General features: G+C 45.0%; 1 protein-coding gene across 4 annotated transcripts in view; it reads left to right on the forward strand.

Annotated features, from left to right (window-relative positions):
* Positions 1 to 23388, forward strand: part of KCNQ4 (potassium voltage-gated channel subfamily Q member 4) — a 109577-nt gene that overhangs the window by 33116 nt on the left and 53073 nt on the right. The window contains exon 1 of one of the 4 annotated variants that reach the window (XM_033956859.1): positions 19330 to 19406. The exons of the other annotated variants lie outside the window; for them this stretch is intronic. The gene's annotated coding sequence lies outside the window, so the exon portion shown is untranslated. Of the gene's footprint in view, positions 1 to 19329; positions 19407 to 23388 lie in introns of those variants that run through there. 4 annotated transcript variants of the gene reach the window in all.

Here is a 23388-nt window from a genome sequence, read left to right on the forward strand (position 1 = left end):
AAAAAAAAATTAACCATCAAGAGATTAAGAATTATTCCAACTTCGTTTCCCCCCCCCAGTGAGAGGTTGCAAACTGAAAAAACACCATGAACATCTTCTCTCGCACCAAGCAGCATCATGGGGTAAAGACCTAGAACAATTGCTTTCGCCCACTACTTATGAGGAATTTAGGAAACGTCTGAAAACACACCTGTTCCTAAAGTATCTAGACAACTGATCCTCTCTTCTCTCTCCCCTCTATAGCGATTAACTTGTTCTATTGATCACTCTCTCCTCAAAAATGGATTTCCTGTCCTATTAACCCTCTTTCTTCCTCCCCTCTTAAAGTCAATCAATTTGTACCTTTGCTTAATCTTTGTAAACCGCATAGAACTTCACGGTATTGCGGTATATAAGCTGTTATATTATTATTCCAAACACAGCGGTTTGACTAATTTTCGGTGTGAAGCCAGGCCTATGTTATAAGATGTTGCAAGGTTTTGCACCTATTTACCTCTCTAAACATTTGGTATTTTCCACTAATTTACGACATACAGGTGGAACTTCTCTGTTCTGTGTTTATAAAAGATTCCTGGACAGAACTTTATCTTATGAGGCTGGTATTTGGGGTAAAACTATAAGTGAACTGTTAATAATTTCTCCTACGTATCAGTCGTTCAGGAGATCATTGAAAATCTACTTATATGATCAATTTTCCTAAACTATTTTAGTGATGTATTTTCTTTTGCTGTTGTGTGACACCTTCTCTCGATGTAAACCGCTTTGAACTGCAAGGCACTGTGGGATAGAAATAAATTTTATTATTATATATTGTCGTAAAAATTGTCTTCTCACAAAAAACACCATCATATGAAACACTCATGGTTATTTTCAAGTACAGGGAGAGGGCCAGGCTGGGGCCAACATCAGCCTCCAGCTTCAATGAGGAAAAAAGAAGGAAGTTCACTCAGGTCCAAAATAGGCAATCTTGCCAAAAGTCGCCATTGTGCAGCGCTTTCATCTCCTTTCACCCTCCTGTTCTTCCTTCCTCGTCTTTACTTGGTTTCCCTTTAGTTTCTCTCTCTCAGAGTTCAGACTTTGCTTCTTGTTAGGGTGCAGATAAGCTCAAAGTTTGGGCAGGGACTGAGTTCAAGGAAGGCCCACGACCTTTCCAGTTCCAGAACTTCTTTCCAGCCTTTCTGCATGTCTGTGCGTCTGTCTGGGGAACAATTTCTCCAAATGGGTTAGTTTTGTGCAGACCAGGCCAGGAATGAACCTAACTCCTAAGCTGGGTATGTGGAGTATGAGCTCCATCTCTCAAATTTACAGTTCATGCTTATCATGGTACTTACTTGGTGCCAAAAAGATAGAGTTCAAAAGATGTAATATTTATTTCTTTCAGTTACTGTCAATGGAGGTTGTTTAAGCAGTCTGCTTTCAGGTACGCAGGGGGGGGGGGCAGGAGAGCGGACCACCCTGGGCACCTCTTCACCCTGTCCCACCACACTCATGCCATCCCTACTCCCTTCAACCATCCACCCTGTTCCTCTGTAGATCTTCACCAGTGTGATCACCTTCTTCTGCCTGTTGCTCATGCCAGCCTAGTTCCCCTCTGAATCACTTCCAGGTCGCATGGCCAGGAAGTGACATCAGAGGGAAACCCAACATGCTGGAGAAGCCAGTCGTGCTGGTGAAGATTTACAGAGGCACATGGGGGGAAGGGAGAACATGAGTGTGGTATGGGAGGAGGGAAGGAGCAGTGGGGGGAGAGGATGGCATGGGTGGCACCGATTTGGGTGCCTCCTACCCTCGCTATGCCACTGCAGGTACTCAAGCATTTTCCCTGTCTGTCCCGGTGGGCTCACAATCTATCTGCCCCCCTGGGGCAATGGGGGGATTAAGTGACTTCCCAAGGTCACAAGGAGCAGCGTGGATTTGAACCTACAACCTCAGGGTGCTGAGGCTGTAGCTTTAACCACTAGGCCACTCCTTCCTCCTATGTAGAGACAACTTATCCAGGTGTGCTTGGAAGTTCTTTTAAATCAAGCCTGGGGTATCCAAAACGATGGGTAATATTTCTGTGTTCTTCTGGCCACATTTTCTTGGTACTTGAAGACAGCAGCAGTTTGACCAGAGCAATTCCCTAACCACTATTTTTCAATGCTCAGACTGTCTGCCCTGTAAATATACCGTACATTGGGCCATTTTGAGGATTTTATCCTTTTGGAAGCTCGGGTCCAAGCCGGCCACTTTTTGAACTGATGTGGCTTTCCCCTAAGCTTTTGCCCCACACCAAATTCGGTCCCTTTCACTTACATTTTAGAAGACTTCTTCTGCCCCCAGAAAGAGAGAGAAATAAACAGACATTCTTGAGCCAGGATTTGTCATTTTTTTCCAACATTCTGTTGGAAAGAATGAAACCTAACGAAAGCTGGTGACCTCTTGTCTTGCTGCCTTTCTACCCTACGAGCATTCATATTAAACAATTAAAGCCTGCAGTTAACTTCCTGGGCCCCCTTATGCCTTAAATGGTCCCTTTGTTTACTCTGGGCTCAGGTCCAATAAACACATTTTGCAGAAGGTTAAGTGACCTGGTAGGGATTTTTCTCAAAAGCCCTCCCAGGCAGGTCTTGTGTCCTCCACCAGCTCAGGAGCACACTCCATTGGTAACTTAGTTGTGATGGTACAACAAGGAGATCAGATGACTCTCTCTGACGTGGGCTGTCAGCAGAGCATGGCCTTTGCTGGACCGTAGCAATAAACTTGTCCTGATCAGGGCTGGCGTAACAATTAGGCAGACTGCATAGTTGCCTAAGGCAGTTGGCAAAGAGCAAACGCAGACAAAGGTACACAGTCTCAAAGAACCACATGTTTATCTGGGTAAATGTCTCTTGGAAATTGCCACCTTTATGCGACATGGTGTGGTAGCCCAAAACCAAAAGAATAAAAGTCAAACCTTTTTTTTATTGGACTAACTTAGGCCTTCTTTTACTAAGCTGCAGTAGATCACAATCTCCTTTCAAGATCATTGGCACCAGACGCAATGAGATCTTTTCGATCGCCGCATCCCAGTTATAGAACTCGCTTATCTTAGAGAAGATAGATTCAAGAGATCCTTGAAAACCTTTCTGTACAAGGATGCATTCGAAACTTAAAACCATTAGGCTCAGCTTATCCAATCATCAAGTCTTATCTACTTTACATATAATCTGTTGCTCTTGTCCTTCCCCCATCCTATGATTTTACCCCTCATTGTTCTACCCCCCTTTCCCCTCGTCTCTCTTTGTCCGTTGTTTAAGTTTGTCCTGGTTAGTATTTTTATAACATTTTTGTTTCCCCCTAAGTTATTATGTACACCGCTTAGAAATTTTTATAAGCGATTGTATCAAATTTTAAATAAACTTGAAACTCTACCATGGCCCAGGGTGTTAAATGCTCCAACGCTCAAAGAATTCAATCAGGGGTGGGGGATGGGGTAAGTACATTGTTTGATTAGCTTTCAAAGGTGACCCAAACTTGACCAACAGGGATCTTAAAAAAGAAAAAAAGGATCTCTCGGAGCTTTTGGAGAGCTTTTCCGTCCAATGGGGGCTGTCTAGAAGAAGCTGTCAGATCCCAGAAAGTAGATTTATTTCTCGGAGGTGATTTGCATGCAAGAGCTGTGGCTCTCCCAAATTGATCTGGATAATCATTTTTTATGGACTTTCACAGGAACTTGGCCAATTCTCTTCTGAATTCCATCTCCTTTGGCAACAGGTTCCACAGCTTATGGGTAGCATGGAAACAACTGTTCCCTATTTATCTGTTTCACCCCACTCATACGCTAAGATGTGTGATCTATCGTTACCTGATCAATGCTTAAGTTTTATTCTATCTGACTGACAATGGTCAATCCACCTCTTTTGTAAACCACAAAGAACCGAAAGGCTTTTGCGATATACATATAAATAAAAATTTGTTATATCTTGTTTAGAACTTCTATTAAATCTCCTCTCAGATCTTTTCTTCAGCCTGAAGAACCCCAACCTGTTTTGCCTTTCTTCATAAGGAAAGTATCCGCCATTCTTCATTTTTATCACCCTTCTCTGCACCTTTTCCAGTTGTACTATATCCTTTTAGAAATGGGGGGAGGGGGGTAGTCAAGAACTGCAGACGACACTGAAGAAGCATGCGGACACACCAGGGACCTAAACAGAAGCATAATAACATTCTCAGGTTTGTCCTCAGTCCCTTTTCTAATAATCTCTACACTTCTTTTTGGTTTGGGGGGGAGTTTAGGCAGTCAAGACACACCGGGCTCAAAATGTCAGCCAAACTATCCACAATCTAATCGTTTTCTTGGGTTGTGACTCCTAACTCAGAACCCTGCATTTCGTACTTCTGGTTGGAATTATTTTCACTTAGGTAAAGGGTCGTGGATTTGAAAACCGCTGGCACTTTGCACTTGACATTTAGACGTCTCCCAAGAACCTTCTGCGAATAATTTTTGTGCCATCCACATATTCATTTACATCACTAAACTAAACTAAAACTTAGTTTTATAGACCAAGTCATCAACCAAGAGGAGCTCGACTCGGTTTACAATAATGTAAAACATAAGACATAAATTTGACAAGAAAAAGTAGACCGAAATAGTTAATTTCCAAAATGTGTAGCAAACAAAAAAGTTTTCAGAACTTTCCGGAATAAAGCAAAAGAACCTAAACTTCTTAATGTAAGCGGTAAAGCATTCTAGAATTCGGTTAATTTAAAAGCAAAAGAATAACTAAATCTCTTAAAAGTTCTGTTTTTACCACTGAGAGAGGGAAATGTAAGTTTTAATTTTTGAAAACTTCTGGCAAGATGAAATCTATGAACATTCCAGTCTAAAGGAATCAAAGTGGCAAAAATGCCAAATAGGATCTTAAATGCACTTGAATTGAATTGTGAGATACACTGGAAGCCAATGTAATTCCTTGAGCAGAGGGGTTATGTGATAAAATTTACTCTTACCGAAGATAAGTTTAGCTGAAGTGTTCTGTATTAATTGAAGTCTCTGCAGACTGACCTTTGAAAAGCCCCAAATATACTGAATTGCAGTAATCCAGCCTTGACAAAATGATTGAATGAACCAATACAGAGAAGTGTTGTTGGTGAAAAAGTGCTCTCACTCTTCTCAGATCACGGAGGCTGAAAAAAACACTTTCTAATAAGCGAGTTTAGTTGGTCCTTAAATGTAAATGAAGAATCGATAACAATACCTGGTATTAATGAGGAAAACTCAATTTTCAAAGATTCTCCTGAGTCTAAGATCACAACAGAAGGGAGAGAATCTAACTTTGGGCCAAGCTATAAAAGCTTAGGGCCTGTTTTACGAAGCCACGCTAGCGGCTGCGCTGCGGTAACGGCCCTGAAACCCATAGAGATTTAAAGGGCTTCGGGGCTGCTAGCGCGGCTTCGTAAAACAGGAGGTTAGTCTTTGCAGCATTTAATTTCATCTGGACCATTGTCGCCCAGGACTCAAGTTTAGTAATATAACGGTTAATATTGGGTATCAAATTATCGAGATGTGGATCAACTTCAAGCAATATGAAGATATCATCAGCATATGTTAGTAAAGTTTCTCAGGTATTCAAATTATGTATCCAGATCATTTATCAGATTCCAGGTTCCAGTGCAGACTTTGGGGCTCTTCAGTAGTGACACTGCTGTCAACTTCATGTGCCCCCTTTCCTACGGTTGCTATATGGCTCCAGAAAAAGGAGGACGGATTGAAAGCAATGGAAGTAAACCCCGGACGTCTCAATCCATCTTCCTTTTTCTGGAGCCATACGGAAACCCTAACTTTTCCATCTTGTCCTATTCTGTTTCCTGTCTTTTGGCCGATTCGCAATCCTCGAAAGGGTTCTGCTTCCCATCCCATTCCTCTTGAATTTCTCACGGAGTATCTCATGAGGTCCTCTGACAAATACCTTCTGAAAATTCAAATACACTATATCAGCCGGCACATTATTAATCCACTTGTTTGTTTACACTTTCAAAATTGGTAAGGTCAGATTTTCCGTTGCTGAACCCATGCTGACTCATTCCCATGAAGCTGTGTCTCTTAATATGGTCAGCAATATTGTTTTTCAATATAACTTGAACCATTTTACCTAGCACTAACGTCAGGCTCGGGTCTATAGTTTCTCAGTTCACCCTGGGAGCCCGTTACGTTGACCACCCTCAAACCCTCTGGTATTGTGGTCCTTCTGAGGGCTGGTTCATAGGCAGTTGGGATGGTACTGCCCACAGGCCAGGCTTCAGAACAGCTTCAGCTAGAAGGTCTTCTGCAGAAAGGCACCAGGCATACCATATATGGAACTCCTATGGTCCTGTGCTGTTACACGCATGAGCGCACACACTGCTCTAGGACCACCTCCTTTCATGGATTCACGGTCTGACTTGTAGGCCCAGCCATAACTGCTTCTGAAGCTTTAAGTACAGCATCCTCTGGATGCCATTCAATGATGATGGGTCACAACAAAAACAGGCAGAACTAGAACCCTACGCTCTAATAATCAACATTTGTTATCTATTCCTTCATTGAGACAACTCAGTACGACACGTTTAACCATCTTTTTTGGTTAACGCTCCTATGCTTTGGAACGCTATGCCTATAGAACTGCGTGAGGAAACTATACTAGAACGATTTAAATCGAATCTAAAAGCCTTTCCAATTCTTAAATCAAATGGAACCCATCCCTAATGTTTTTACCCTTTTTCTGTCTCTCTTTCCTATCAACAATGTAGATCTGCCCTTCCACCCTCTTTTTCTGTACGTCTGTGTCTGGTTTGGTTTTACGTAGAAACATAGAAACATAGAAAGGTGATGGCAGAAAAGGGCTATAGCCCATCAAGTCTGCCCACTCTACTGACCCATCCTCTTAAGTCTATACCTAGTGACCAATTCTTCAGATCGACCCTCATAGGGATCCCACATAGGCATCCCATTTATTCTTAAAGTCCAGCACGCTGCTGGCCTCGATCACCTGCACCGGAAGCTTATTCCAACGGTCAATCACTCTTTCTGTGAAGAAATACTTCCTGATGTCGCCATGAAATTTCCCGCCCCTGAGTTTGAGCGGATGCACCTCTTGTGGCCGATGGTCCTTTGAGAAAGAAGATATCATCTTCCACTTCGATACGTCCTGTGATGTATTTAAATGTCTCAATCATGTCTCCCCTCTCCCTACATTCCTCTAGAGTGTAAAGCTGCAATTTGTTTAGTCTCTCTTCGTACGAGAGACCCTTGAGGCCCGAGATCATCCTGGTGGCAATCCGCTGAACCGATTCGACTCGGAGCACATCTTTACGGTAATGTGGCCTCCAGAATTGTACACAGTATTCCAGATGAGGTCTCACCATGGTTCTGTACAAAGGCATTATGACTTCAGGCTTCCTGCTGACTAATTATTTTAACAAAGTATGCCATTTAGAAGAATGATAAGCAGATTATCAAATTTTAAATAAAACTTGGAAAGTTTGTTGTTGTTCTCCTTGAACCTACTATGATGGGGATTAGGCGAGCTAGAGGCATTATGATATAATATATAGTACTATGAAGTATAGGTCCTGGTGCTGCCTTTCCCCCAAATTGTGGCACTTTGGGTGGCTGTCTGGTTTCCCTAGTGCTTCTGCCAGCTGGGGGAAGGGGAGGGGTGGAGGGGAAGGAAGATTAGGCCTTGGAAGTTCATTTATGGGGGGGTGTAAGGCTGAAGATGGGCCTATGGCACCATTCATGGAGAGAAGATCTCAATCACATTGAAAGATTCCCAGTGTTTTACGATTATGGGCAGATAGAGACAGCGTGTGCTGGAACAGATGCCAAACCGAGTAATTGAATGGGCTGGATGCCGTCATTTACTATGTTAATTCTTTGGGCAGCTGTAATGGAATCGGCCTCTAGACTAGTTCAGCTGAGTAAGATGCCTGCACAGGGGATCTGGCAAAGGAGACCTTGAATGGCATCTCTCGCTGGCCCGCAGTCTCTTGCATGGATTGACTCTGGCCTCTCACCTGTTCTGCACATGCTTGATCTGAGGGCATGTGCCCATAGGGTACAATCATTCCCTTGTCATCCCTGTCTGTGCCTTACTGCTCTTGGGACCTCTGTTACAAGCTGAGGCTCCGATGGAGTTAAAATCTTAAATGCTGAATGCTTAGGAAACAGCTGTGTTAATAATTCATAGAGGACTACATTCTCTCCGGGGTCTCGTCCTTGCTCTTTGCTGGACTGAGCCAGAAATGGAGGATTAAGTTTGGATAATGTTTGCATGACGAGAGGACAAAGTGAAAGACTGAATATCCACAGTATTGACCAAGGAAGTTTTAAAGAAAGCCAGACTCCTATTACCCAGGCATTGCTTCGGAAGTCCCAGCCACCAGACATTTTATTCTAGATTATTCCAAAACATGTTTCAAGATGCTCTTTCCTAGAAAAGGTGTCAGATTGTGTTTTGCAGACTGGGGTTAGAAGGTGCCTCTGTCCTTGCTTTACCCCATTTCAAAGATGATATAATTCTGCATTTCTGTGGGATATTGTAAACTGTTTTATTACTTTTGGTGTTAGGCAGCATATCAGATTAATAAATCAAATCAAGCACAAGTCCAATCCTAGTCTGACAGGCCGACCCACACAGGATGCGATTTAACAAATTTGCTATCAAAGATTCACTATCATTCTCCTCTCTATCACCCAATTTCCATAAATAATACTCAAATTTAGAATCAATGCTGAAAACTATACATCAATAAAAGAAATACAATTTGAATTCCATATGTTAACAGAAAATACCTAAGAATACACATCAAAGAGGCAGAGCAGAAGAAGTCACCCTTAAAAGTCTTCTATTTTGTATAGATAAATAACCTTGAACACGCTTAGGAAAGATTTCCTTCTTGAATCCTCGAACGAGCCAGAACTTCTTAAAAAAAAAAGCCAGCCAGGTTGGGGGGGGATTATATCAGAGTGGGTTTCTTCCCTCACAGAACTACATCATTCTTTAACTGTGGAAGACACTCATGGATGAGGACACTGAAGGCATTTTGACCTGGGTAACAAGGGTTCACAGTGGATTTTTGAAATATATTTATTTGGAGTTCTCTCGCATCTTTTTCAGCAGGAGCTCAAGATGAATTACATTCAGGTAAGGTAGGTATTTTCCTGACCCTACAGGGCTTCCGATCTTATACCTGGTGGAACACAATTTATTTATTTATTCAATTTTCCATGCCGTTCTCCCGGGGGAGCTCAGAACGGTTTACATGAATTTATTCAGGTACTGAAGCATTTTTCCCTGTTTGTCCTGGTGGGCTCACAATCTATCTAATGTACCTGGGAGCAATGGGGGGATTAAGTGACTTGCCCAGGGTCACAAGGAACAGCGTGGATTTGAACCCACAACCTCAGAGTGCCGAGGCTGTAGCTTTAACCACTGCACCACTCTAGAAATCAAAGTGTAGTAAAAGTGAGCCAAGTATAGGACAATCAACCCATTGTGACATCACTGATGAGGTTGGCTCTTATTGGTGGAATGAGGCATTATGATGTCACAATACCAGCTCTGGTTATCCGAGGCTGAACCCTTTCACACTATTTATTTATTCAATTTTCTATACCGTTCTCCCAAGGGAGCTAAGAATGGTTTACATGTATTAATGGAGAAGGCTTCCTCAAAGGCAAGGCAGATGCTGGGTTGCATCCGTAGAAGTTTTGTCAGCAGAAAGCCTGCTGTCATTATGCCATTGTACAGGGCCATGGTGAGACCTCATCTGGAATACTGCGTGCAATTCTGGAAGCCACACTACCGCAAAGACGTGCAGAGGGTCGAGTCGGTCCAAAGAATGGCCACCAGAATGGTCTCAGGGCTTAAAGGTCTCCCGTACGAAGCAAGACTAGATAATTTACAGCTCTACACTCTAGAGGAGCGCAGGGAGAGGGGAGACATGATTGAGACGTTTAAATACGTCACCGGACGTATAGAAGTGGAAGATAACATCTTCCTTCTTAGAGGCCCCTCAACCACAAGAGGGCACCCGCTCAAACTCAGGGGCGGAAAATTTCACAGCGACACCAGGAAGTATTTCTTCACGGAGCGAGTGATTGATCGGTGGAACGGGCTTCCAGTGCAGGTGATCGAGGCCAGCAGTGTGCCAGATTTTAAGAATAAATGGGACGCCCATGTGGGATCCCTAAGAGGGTCAGGGCAAAACACTAGCTAATCTTAAGGGGAGGGTCTATAGTGGGCAGACTTGATGGGCCTTGGCCCTTTTCTGCCGTCATCTTTCTATGTTTCTACATTAATTTATTCAGGTACTCAAACATTTTTCCCTGTCTGTCCTGGTGGGCTCACAATCTGTCTAATGTACCTGGGGCAATGGGGGGATTGAGTGGCTTGCCCAGGGTCACAAGGAGCAACATGGGTTTGAACCCATAACCTCAGGGTGCTGAGGCTGTAGCTTTAACCACTGCGCCACACTCTCCCCCTCCCCCACTGCACTCCAGGTTGGGTGACTTGTCTAAGATCACAAGATGCGGCAGTGGGAGGTGAACTGGGCTTCTCTGGTTTTCAGCCCACTGTTCTAACTCCTCTCCTCCAGTAGACAGCAGGGTAAGTTGGATATATCGGTGACATCATCGGTAACAGCCGGTGTTAGACTGCTCTGAGTAATGACTCAGCCCTCTTTGAGCAGGAAATGATTGGGGGACCTGAGTGGCTGCCTTATCCTGCTCTCCATGGAGATCCCCATTACCAGTTAAGCAGTCATAGACAAGCTAGACATTTTCCGCCACAAAGCAGGGGGGTCTCCAGATCTGAGGGTTGCACAAGGGGCTTGAGTGGACATGCAACGCAATACGGACTTTAGGCAGCGAGGGTTTGACCAGGGATGTCCTCTACAAGCCTGGTCACATAGACAACTGCCTCGTGGCCGAATCCTGACTTCTGGTGGAAAGTGGAACCATCCCAGTGCAGATAACTTCAGGGCTACTCTAGTTTGCTCTCGCATGCCCACAATGACAGGAAAAAGTAGAGCGTTGTTTTTCACTGGGCTCTCCCAAAACTTGTGCATTATTCTTCAATGATGTTCAAATGCACACAATAATTCTTAATAGTGCAAATGAGTGAATAGTGTGTCCATACTGAAAATAGTGTGAGCTCTTCAGAAAGAGTAAAAACTTAGAGAACGACACGGGGACAAATTTTTCCCCTCCCCAGGAACTCAATATCCCCCTCCTGGCCCAACAAGTTCTGTCCCTGCCCCATGCAGGGTAAACACTTATGATTTTAAAGGGCTTGTGCAGATAAGGACAGAGCTTGCAGGAATGAGGCAGAGGCAGGGACAGGAAAAGAACTCCAGGGGACGGGATGGGAAAATGAGTTCCCGCGGGGACGGGGAAAAATTTGTCCCCATGTCATTCTCCAGTAAAAACTATTTGTAACTTTGCCTCAAAACTAAAAGAAAATAAAAATGACACAGGAAATGAATCAAAACAGAAATTAGAGGGCTACAAATCCCAGGTGCTGACAGGAAGCCCATGCAAAATAAGAGGACAAGACCAGTTGCTCCGCTGGGCTGCTTCTCCTACCAGTGGCCCAAAACGGGAGGGGCAGACTCCGCCCCACTTCTTCCCCTATTGCGTATTTGGGCAGCCATTTTCAAGTTGAAAAATCAGAGCATGGGACAAAGTACTACCTTCTTTAAACTGTTATCAGGCCTTGTGCCAAATTATTTCATTGATCACTTCATTTCCACTGATAGAAAATTAACACTACGCAAGCTTACCATATTCGCATTTCCTTCAGTTAAAGGTTGCGTCTATAAGTGTGGGGGGAGGGGGGGGTCAAAGAATTTTAGCCTGTCAAGTTGCGTCATGGGAAAGGAATTTGGGTCAACGAATACAGGATTTTAGTTCTTATCGGTTTTTAGAAAGGCATTGAAGCCTTATTTGTTTGATAAATTTTATAAATGAGTTTATAATCTGGTATTACATTACATTAGTGACTTTTATTCCGCCTTTACCTTATATAACTTTCTTACTTTGGGAACCGCTTTGAACTGAAAGGTACAGCGGTATGTAACTGTATTTTTATGTTGTTATGTTAATCCAGAATTGATTCTCAGGAAACAAACCCCACAACTGCGACTCTTAATTGAGAGTCCAGCGCTAGGGACGATAAGCAGCACTTTAGAAAGGATGTACACATTGGAATTGAGACGTCTCATATTCCGCTACTGTTTTAGAACAAGATCTGGCCAGTGTAGAGGCTGTTCCAGTTACATCGAGCAATGGATTGTTAAGCACCAGTGGTGTGTAATGGGATCATCCATTTTAGAACCACAAACATCTAAATTATCAATGGGAGCAACGTGACATCATAAGCACGCGTGTTCTAAAATCGTGGATACGCAGTGAATACATGACGGTGACTCTTATATTAATATCTTCATAAAGATGTACTTGTCTGAGGCACGATTTCGACTGTTTCTCCTTGTTTTCTGCATCACATAGGTGTGTGAGTACCAGGGTTTAGAGCGGCCATTTTGGAAACATTTTTTCCAAAAGTATTGTTTTTGGGGAGGATGGGGGAACAGTGAGGGGGGAGCAATCCTAACCTCCAGCAGTGCACTGCACAACACAAGAACTTTCTAAAACTTAACGTCCCCAGAAGCAGGCTGTAAATCCCATTGTTTACATTGTCAAAAATAAGAAATGCCCATGTACCTCTTCCGCTGCTCTAGTCCTGCTCCGACCTCCCCCCACTTTGCCAGAAGCACATTTTTGATATGTATATCCCAGCCTTCTAAAACTGGGATTTAGACAGGTATGTAATGTGTACATCTAAATGCCGGTTTATCAAAATAAAACCACCACAGCTGGGGCAGAGTCACCGAAGAGTCCACAGGGGAGAGAAACCAGTCTCAGCCTGCCGCAAACATTTCCTTGAATTCTTTTTTTGCAGAGTCGTCTTGGGGTTTTTTGGCTGTTGCTTTTTTTTTTTTTTTTTTTTTTGCTGTGGATCCAGTGAAACATTTCAGGCCCCAGAAACAGCTTCACATAGACCCATCAGCCCAAGCGATGCCGAATCAGCACAATCTCACAATCCCTTCCTGTGACAGCTTCTTTGCATCTTTCTCTCTAACCACAAAGAAAGCAGCCGGCTCACATTCTGCTGATGTGCAAAGAAGCTGGAGACCCAGGACACGTGACCCGTCCTCAACCTCTGGACACATCTCGTGCAATCTCAAGCCAAAGTGACAGTGATACCCTGTGATCCAAGAGCTGGCAATTCACTTACAGATCACTAGTACTTGTTCAGACTGGCATCAAAGTTGGTGGGAATGGGCCCGGGCCAAACGTGCATCCTATAATTGTGCATGCCCAATATTATGTTCTGAGTGCAAAACTGTTCACCGGGCTGTGGAATACCTACAGTCACAGCTTATCTGCTAATTGGTATCAACAACTAATGTTTGGTGAAAATCGGTGTTAGTATTCTGTAAAGTGTAGTTACTTACCTGTAACGTAGGTTCTCCGTGGACAGCAGGATAGTCAGCCACACAGGTGTGCAACTGCAAGGCGGATCTGGACTTGGTCAGGGGCTGGCCCAGAACTGACACATTAAGGTTACAGAATACAACCATTACCCCTGAAATTGATCACATTTAGCTGTAAACATTTTCCCCAGCGATTCACTTGGTGTAAGCAGTCACAACCACAATTGCAGACTCGCACGTGTATTCAATACAACTCACACTTAGGGCCGGATTCTGCATCGGATGCCTGGCCTAAGCGGCTTTTGAAAATCACACACAGGCATCCTATATAGAATTCCTAATCCCACTGGACACCACCGAAGCACCCCGAGACATCCCTTGGTAGGAGGGATGCCTCCTCTCTCCTGCTGCTGGCCCCATCATCCCCCAAAGCCCCCTAGACACTCCCCCACTCCACCCCTTAAACTCCCCGACACCACTAGATCCCCCTGCCACTCCCCAAATACCCCCAGACACCCTAAGACCCCCCTGCCACCCCCAAACGCCCCCCACCTTAATTTGATGGCCACTCCCTTTTGCCGGCAGGCCCACCACTGCAAAAAAAGGCAGGCCTTCCCCTTCCCGGTGCATCCTGGGATGCACTGGGAATGGCCTAAGACTCCAATTGGTCAGATTCCTAAAGCCCCTACTAGGGAACATGCCGCGGGACCTTATATGCCTCTGAATGCCGCTGTGCGCCCAGAGCTGAAAGGGGCGTATCTGGAGGAGTGGTTAGGGCAGTATGTGGACGGGATGGGGGCCGACCTATACGTAGTCATTCTGCAGGGTTAATCAAATGTTTTACTAGACATCCTGGATGGAACTTAAACGTTGTGAGTTAAGACGATGTAAAAACAGGCTTAAGTGCCAAAAAGGTATCCAAGGTTACTGGATAATCACTGCAGAGACGAAGTAGAGACCCCCACACATATTTTCAGCGAATCGGACTGCACTGGTGTCAGGGATGGAGTCGGGGAGTGTTTGGTAGGGTTCAGGGGATGATGGAGGCAGCGGCATGAGGAATTGGACATTCCTCCTGCCACGGACATTCGGAGGGGGGGGCGCTTCGGGGATCGATCTTAACTAGGGCTTATTTTGGAGGTAGGGCTTATATTAGGAGCATCTTTAAAAATTATGCTGGGTGTATTATCAGAATAGGCCTGAGAAAATAAGACAACTATCAATGATAGCCCATATACAAGTTTTATCATCACGATATGCTCTGGTTGTAAACTTTGGGCACTTGAGATTAATAGTCTTCGTCTCTGAGAGTGAGCATTTTTTCTTTCTTTCTACTGTTGGCCTTTACTTTGTTTTTTGAGTTTTGACGCAGTAAGGCAGTAGGGATGGAGTCTGGAGTTCACAGTTGAAGAGAAGGGCACAGATAGGAAGGACTTACCAGCTGAGCGGAGCTCGGGGGGGGGGAACATAGGGGGCGATAAGTGAAGATAGTGAGGGGCAGCTGAGTGAATACATATGTAGGTCAGTAAGAGGAGCTTGAATTGTATTTGGAAACGGATGGGGAGCCAAAGAAGTGACGTTAGGAAAGGGGTAACATGAGTAGAGCCGCTCTCATGGAATATGAGTCGTGCAGCTAAATTCTGAACAAATTGGAGGGGAGTGAGATGGCTAAGAAGGCCTGAGAGTAGCGAATTGCAGTAGTCTAAAGTGCGAGGTGATGAGGGCATGGATAAGTGTGTTGGTAGTGTGCTCAAAGAGGAAGGGTCGGATTTTGATAATATTATAGAGGAAGAAGAGGCAGGTTTTAGCGATAGGTTGTATCTGGGCAGTGAAGGAGAGAGAGGAGTCAAAGATGAGCCCGAGATTATGAGCAGACAAAACAGGAAGGATGAGAGACGGAGAATGAGGGAAGATGAGCAGCTCTGTTTTAGCCCTATTCAGTTTTAGATGAAGTGAGACATCCAGGTGGCAATGTCGGACAGGCAGGCTGAGACTCTGGTCTGGGTTTCAGTAGTGATATTTGGCGCAGAGAGGTAGATCTTACAAGTGCCCCCAATATATCACTTCACTTATCTCCCCTCCATGAACTCTGTTTGTCGGGTAAGTGCCTCTTATCTGTACCCTTCTCCTTCAACTTCAGACTCCGTCCCTTCTTTCTTGCTGCTCTGTATGCCTGGAACAGGCTGCCTGAGTCAGTATACGTCATGCTCCGTCTCTGGCAGTCTTCAAATCCAAGCTAAAAGCCCACTTTGAAGCTGCTTTCAACTTAACTCTCACTCACTGTCAGCTACCTCGACCCATTGTATCATTTCCTCTATCAGAATCTCCCCAACCCTGAGATGTCCTGTCTGTCTGTCTAAATTAGATTGTAAGCTCTTCTGAGCAGGAACCGTCTATTGTATGTTAAATGTACAGTGCTGCGCATGCCTTTCAGTGCTATAGAAATTATAAATAATTACTAGTAGTAGTAGAAGACCTCATTTAGAATATTGTGTACAATTCTGGAGGCCGCACCTTCAAAAAGATATAAAAAGGATGGAGTTGGTTCAGAGAACATAAGAACATAAGCAGTGCCTCTGCCGGGTCAGACCAGAGGTCCATCCCACCCAGCAGTCCGCCCCCGCGGCGGCCCAACAGGTCATGACCTGCCTTAATCACCAGAAGGGGCCCCCTTGCCCCCCAGGTTTCTCATCGAAGTCCTATCTTCCCATCAATGTCCTAACCCTCCGGCCTTGCACCTGCACGACCTGGTGAGCTGTCTATACTTATGCAACACCCCAGCACCTCCCTCAGTACCCCATGATCCCCTTTTCCCTCAGGAATCTGTCCAATCCCTGTTTGAATCCCTGTACTGTACTCTGCCGGATCACTTCCTCCGGGAGCGCATTCCATTTGTCCACGACCCTTTGGGTGAAGAAAAACTTCCTTGCATTTGATTTGAACCTATCTCCCTTCAGTTTCTCTGAGTGCCCCCTCGTACCTGTCGTCCCTTTTAGTCTGAAGAACCTGTCCCTGTCCATCCTCTCTATGCCCCTAAGTATTTTGAAGGTCTCTATCATATCCCCCCTGAGCCTCCTCTTTTCCAGAGAGAAGAGCCCCAGTTTATCCAGCCTCTCGGCATATGGGCAGTTTTCCAGCCCTCTTACCAGTTTCGTTGCCCTCCTTTGGACTCTCTCAAGAACTGCCATGTCCTTCTTGAGGTGCGGCGACCAATATTGAACGCAGTATTCCAGATGTGGGCGCACCTTCGCTCGATACAGCGGCATGATGACGTCCCGCGTCCTGGTTGATATGCCCCTCTTGATGATGCCCAGCATCCTGTTGGCTTTCTTCGAGGCTGCTGCACACTGTGCGGATGGTTTCATGGATGGATCCACTAGCACACCCAAGTCTCTCTCAAGTCCGGTGTCTTCCAGCAATCTCCCCCCCATTTTATTCTCGAACAACGGGTTCTTTTTCCCTATGTGCATGACCTTGCATTTATCTACGTTAAAGCGCATTTGCCATTTGTTTGCCCAGTCCTCCAGCTTATCGAGGTCCCTTTGCAGTTCCTCACACTCCTCCCTGGTCCTAACTCTGGCGCAGAGTTTGGTATCGTCTGCAAATTTTATAACCTCACACTTTGCCTCCGTTTCCAGGTCATTGATAAATATGTTGAAGAGTAGCGGCCCCAGCACCGATCCCTGCGACACACCGCTCGTGACTCCCCGCCAGTCAGAATATTGGCCCTTTACTCCGACCCTCTGTAGTCTACCTGACAGCCAGTGCTTGATCCATCTGTGTACATCCCCGCCCACCCCGTGGTTCCACAGCTTCCTAAGCAGCCTTTCATGTGGCACCTTGTCAAAGGCCTTTTGAAAATCGAGGTAAATGATGTCTATGGGTTCCCCTTTGTCCACCTGACTGCTTATTCCCTCAAAGAAGTACAGAAGGTTTGTCAGGCACGACCTTCCCTTACAGAATCCGTGCTGGCTTGTCCGCAGTAGGCCATTTTTCTCGATGTGCTCGCAAATGCTGTCCTTGATCATTGCTTCCACCATCTTCCCTATAACTGAAGTCAGGCTCACCGGCCTGTAGTTCCCGGGGTCACCTCTCGATCCCTTCTTAAAGATAGGTGTGACATTCGCCAGTTTCCAGTCCTCTGGTACCTCTCCAGTTTTCAAGGATAGGTTGCAAACATGCTGGATTGCGCCTGCTATTTCCTGACTTAGTTCCTTTAGAACCCTTGGGTGGATCCCGTCCGGTCCCGGTGATTTGCCGCTTTTCAGTCTGTCAATCTGCTTGAGGACATCCTCCCGACTTACCTCTATATGCCCCAATCTTTTGGCCTGCTCCCCACTCATGAGCTCCTCTGAGTCCGGTATATTGGACGTGTCCTCGCTCGTGAAGACCGACGAGAAGAACGTGTTCAACCTCTCAGCTACCTCTTTATCCTCCTTAATCACTCCCTTCCTATCCCCATCGTCCAATGGCCCCACCTCCTCTCTTACTGGTTGCTTCCCCTTTACGTAACTGAAGAATGCCTTGAAGTTTTTTGCCTCCCTGGCCAGCCCCTCCTCGTATTTCCCTTTTGCTTTTCTAACCTCTCGGTTAGGAAGGCTACTAAAATGGTGTGTGGTCTTTGTGATAAGGCGTATGGGGACACACTTAAAGATCTTAATCTGTATACATTAGAGGAAAGGTGGGAGAGGGGAGATATGATAGAGATGTTTAAATACCTACGTGGCGTAAATGTGCATGAGTCAAGTCTCATTTGAAGGGAAGCACTGGAATGAGAGGGCATAGGATGAAGTTAAGAGGTGATAGACTCAGGAGTAATCTAAGGAAATGTATTTTACAGAAAGGGTGGTAGATGCGTGGAACAGTCTCCCGGAAGAGGTGGTGGAGACAGAGACCGTGTCTGAATCCAAAAGGACCTGGGATAGGCGCGTGGGATCTCTTAGAGAGAGGAAGAGATAATGGTTACTGCGGATGGGCAGACTGGATGGGCCCTTTGGCCTTTGTCTGCCATCATGTTTCTTCGTTACTGTTTCCTCTTCATATCAAGCTGCATAAATATGGAATTCTTTACCTCTAGAAACTATTTGTCATATAGGAAAGCAGTTAAAATATTAATGGTTCAGAAGTATTTACTGACCAGATTTTGACTGAACTGTACGAAGTTATCTTCTAGATATCTGTCTAGTCTCTGGAAGTCATTAGGATAGATGTAATGTTAATGTATGTGTATGTGTGTGTGTGTGGGGGGGGGAGGTAGAAATGGAACGCTTGTAGAGCTCACTGTGTTATCGCCATATGTGTGTGACTGGGAGAGGAACGGAGAGCTCGCAGTGCCGTCTGTGTTGTACACGGCCCCATCAAGTGTGTGGCTTTGCTGCTTGTTCTGGCACCGTTGCCTCTTCTGGGAATAAATGGCAGCTCCTAATTCCCAGCTTTATGAATCTTTTGCTTCCTGTAGTGCTGAATCCTCCCGAGACGGTTTGGATTTCAGCATCACTCCCAGGGTCTCATCCCTCAGTGCCATTGCCGGCGCTGTTGTACCGGGACTGGATTGATGTCCGGCCCTTTGTAAGGAACCATGTGACTGAACTGCACGAGTTTGGGACTTTCCATATTTAGAATCGCTGGATCAGGGAAACGCTTATTTTTGGAGACTTCGATGCTTGCTACTTTCTCCCGTGCAGAAATGCTTATGTAACAGAAGGATCCAGAGCAGCACCGGCTTAACTCTTTAGGAACCACTGCCTGACCACAGCTTCAGAGCACGGCTGGTCCAGCCATTAGGCGGTGGCCTAGGGCAGCAAAGAACAGCTGCAGTCAAAGCAAACAATGGAGTCTGACAGCCTCACACACTCAAAAAAAAAGCATCAATGAGCACTTTCACCTAAAGGAAGGGCTGATTCGCTTGTGTAAGTGACTTTTAGAAACACACACGCACAGTTTAATATTTAAAAATATGATGTCTTAGGGAAGGTGCAGATTAAGGGGCTGGATAGTTAATTTGGGGAGGGGGGTGTAGGGTGTACTTTCGGCTTCACAACACTGAGGGCAGTTTCCTTCTTTCATGGGATCTCTCGGAGAGAGAAAGAGATAATGGTTACTGTGGATGGGCAGACTAGATGGGCCATTTGGCCTTTAGCTGCTGTCATGTTTCTATGTTATATCTGCAAGAAACTCCCCAACCCCTATAAATCCTGTCTGTCTAAATTAGAATGTAAGCTCTTCTGAGCAGGGACCATCTATTACATATTAAGTGTGCATGTACGGCGCTGCGTGATATAGAAATGATAAACAATAGTAGAAACAGTTGTGAGGGGAGGGATCTTACATCAAACCTGCTTTAGGTGATCACGCAAACAGAGGGTCTGACCACGAGACCCATCCAGTTGCTGCCCAGTTTCGTGATATGTTAGAAAGTGGGAAATATTACCGATTGGAACACAGTCCAGCTACGAGGGGGTGCTGAAAAGTTCTCAGCCCAACCGAGAAGGGAATGACGTGGAGCCACATGTTCACCCCCGAGTTCAACACACTTGGCACATCGTATCCGAAGCTTCTGTAACACTTCCCAAAATTACTCTGATGTCTGGTCACTGAAATACTGCTCCCCTGCTGCAATCACCTCCGATCACGTGACAATTGTCTCAGGATCATAGTGGTACAACCATGTTTCATCAGCTGGAAGTGTCCACTCGACATTGTTTCTCATTGGCAAGCAAACATTGGAGCACCCACTTGGCTCACAGCACATTCCCTGGATATCTGTAGTGTCTCAGCAATTGTTTTAGCCAATATTCACCAATCTGCCCAAATCAGGTCACGGACGTAATCAACAATTTCAGGGCTCGATACTGTTTGAGGCCTCCCAGACTTTGCTGCATTTTCAGTCTCAGTTTGCACATCACTTCTTCATCGTGGAGTATGAGGGGCATTTGTCACTCAATGTTGGCATCATATATTTGTGGATTTCCTTTGCAGTTATCTTCTGCAGGAATAGGAACTTCTAAAGAAACTGTGGAACCACGGGGTGGAAGGGGAAATTCACAGATGGATCAGAAACTGGCTGGCGAACAGGAAACAGAGGGTAGGAATAAAGGGACACTATTCTGACTTGAAAGGGGTCACGAGTGGCGTCCCACAAGAGTCAGTGCTGGGACCACTGCTATTCAATATATTTATTAATGACTTGGAAACAGGGACAAAGTGTGAAGTTATAAAATTTGCGGATGACACCAAACTCTCCGGTAAGGTTAGATCTGTAGAGGAATGTAAAGAACTCCAAAGGGACCTGAACAAACTGAGTGAGTGGGCAGATAAATGGCAGATGAGTTTTAATGTGGAGAAATGTAAAGTTATGCACATAGGGAAAGGGAACCCGATGTACAGTTACACGATGGGGGGGGGGGATAATATTGGGGGAAGGCAACCTAGAAAAAGACATGGGGGTTTTGGTGGATAAAACAATGAAACCGGCGGCACAATGCGCAGCGGCCTCAAAAAAGGCGAACAGAATGTTGGGCATTATCAAAAAAGGTATCACTACCAGAACCAAGGAAGTTATCCTCCCGCTGTATAGGGCGATGGTGCGACCACATCTGGAGTACTGTGTTCAGTACTGGTCGCCGTACCTTAAGAAGGATATGGCGATACTCGAGAGGGTCCAGAGAAGAGCAACAAAAATGATAAAGGGCATGGAAAACCTCTCGTATGCTGAGAGGCTGGAGAAGTTGGGGCTCTTTTCCCTGGAAAAGCGGAGACTTAGAGGGGATATGATAGAAACTTATAAGATCATGAAGGGTATAGCGAAGGTAGAGAGGGACAGATTCTTCAGACTGGCAGGGGCAACAAGAACTAGAGGGCACTCTAAAAAATTGAAGGGAGATAGGTTCAGAACAAATGCTAGGAAGTTCTTCTTCACTCAGAGAGTGGTGGACACCTGGAACGCGCTTTCAGAGGAGATGGTAGAGCAGAGTACGATTTTGGGTTTCAAAAAGGGATTGGACGAGTTCCTGAAGGGAAAGGGGATCCAGGGGTATAATTAGAGGGTTACAACACAATACAAAACGCCCTTGAGTAATAGATCACTACAGGTCATTGACCTGGGGGGCCACCGCGGGAGCGGACTGCTGGGCATGATGGTCCTAAGGTCTGACTTGGCAGAGGCCATGCTTATGTGCTTATGTTCTTATGACAGCTCGGAGTTCCACATTTGAAAATTCCACACTTTTCGTCAACATGGTTTAATCAATGATTGAAACACTGTCAAAACGATTACGATTCTGCAAATTGGCATTTTGCAAAATAAAATAATACTCTTTATAACACTCAGAATTTAGGAAGTTGGTTGGGTGCGAACCTTACAGCATCCCTTTGGATTTTCCATTTCACATGGTATTAGCAATCTTTCTAAGGGGATCTCGGGGAGGTTTTGGCCATTTTGTGTCCCACCTTGATGTACTCTGAAGTGGAAATGTGAAATGCGGCATTTATTAACTGTCTTTATGAAGAGATTCATCCAAGGCACTATACAGCAAGTACAATTTTGTTAACAGTAGTAAAAAGACCATTGACTAAGGTAAATTCAAAATCAGGAAATTGAAACTTACCATGAAATTCAAACAAGAGAGATATAATACAATGTCAGCATAATACTTACAAAACACCGAATTAGCGCACCAGAACATTCAGATAATATAGATGTGAGGCTAAAGCTTATCCACAATGCAGCTCATCTGTGGTCAGAGATTTCGTAGATGAGAATGACAATTTTTAAAGGTTGTCCGAACTTGCAGGATCAGAGTGAGTGAGGGGGGAAATCTGCCTAGCGCATCAAATCACCTTCGATGTACTTTCTCTGTCCCTAGTGGGTTCACCCTGGGCAATGGGACCTGATACTGGGCGTCAGGATTCCCTGCGCCCTGGTTCCAGGTATTGCCCTAAACTTTAGTTTCCTTTGGAGACCTTTAACTAGAGCTTTGCACGCTGCTAAGTGCCACACGACCCCATAGGTATGAAAGAGAACGCGCTCTAATATCCGTTATTACGTGGTAAATTTTAGTAAAAAGGCTCTTAATAATTCATGACAATTCCTGATATACCGTCTTTACTGCTGATTCACGAGGTACAGAAAGAATATCCTTTTCGTTCTGTGATTTACTGTTTCGTTCTGCTGTGGGATTTAGGGTGAAGTGGGGACTGATTGGAACAAACAGGAAAGGTTAGTACACAAGCTCTCCAGTAGACAAACAGTGGTATTGATGCTGGGAAGTAGCTGGGGACGGGTTCGCAGTCACTCAGGCTTCTGGACTGCTGGACCGGCACATAAATGCACTCTGTCCCTTGACACCACATGTTCAACTCAGCTCAAAAGAGACAACCCCCCCCCTACCAGTCATCAGAAAGGTCTTTTTATTCTCGGCAAAACCAAATCACAAAAGAATTACAATCGTGATTGCACATCAGGTTACCAGTCCATAACAGAAGTCCATATAGCTTGTAAGCCCAAACAAGTGGGAAAAAGAAAACAGCTCTCAGGGTCATTTCTCTGGTTACAAAATGAGTACACTTCCTTTAGTTCTCTTCAGCACTCCTGGCGCTTCCCAATTAAACGCCCAGTCTCCCCAATTCACTCTGGGATATTCTCCCCCACTGGGAAGTTACCAACTTATAGTCTGGATGCTAGGGTCCACCTTGGGGGTAGACAATACGATGTAATCTTTCGCTCAATGTGCGGCGGCGGCCAAAAAAGCAAATAGGATGCTAGGAATTATTAAAAAAGGGATGGTTAACAAGACTAAGAATGTCATAATGCCCCTGTATCGCTCCATGGTGCGACCTCATCTGGAGTATTGCATTCAATTCTGGTCTCCTTATCTCAAGAAAGATATAGTG

The sequence above is a fragment of the Geotrypetes seraphini genome, chromosome 8, assembly GCF_902459505.1.
Source record: "Geotrypetes seraphini chromosome 8, aGeoSer1.1, whole genome shotgun sequence".
Taxonomy (NCBI): Eukaryota; Metazoa; Chordata; class Amphibia; order Gymnophiona; family Dermophiidae; genus Geotrypetes; species Geotrypetes seraphini.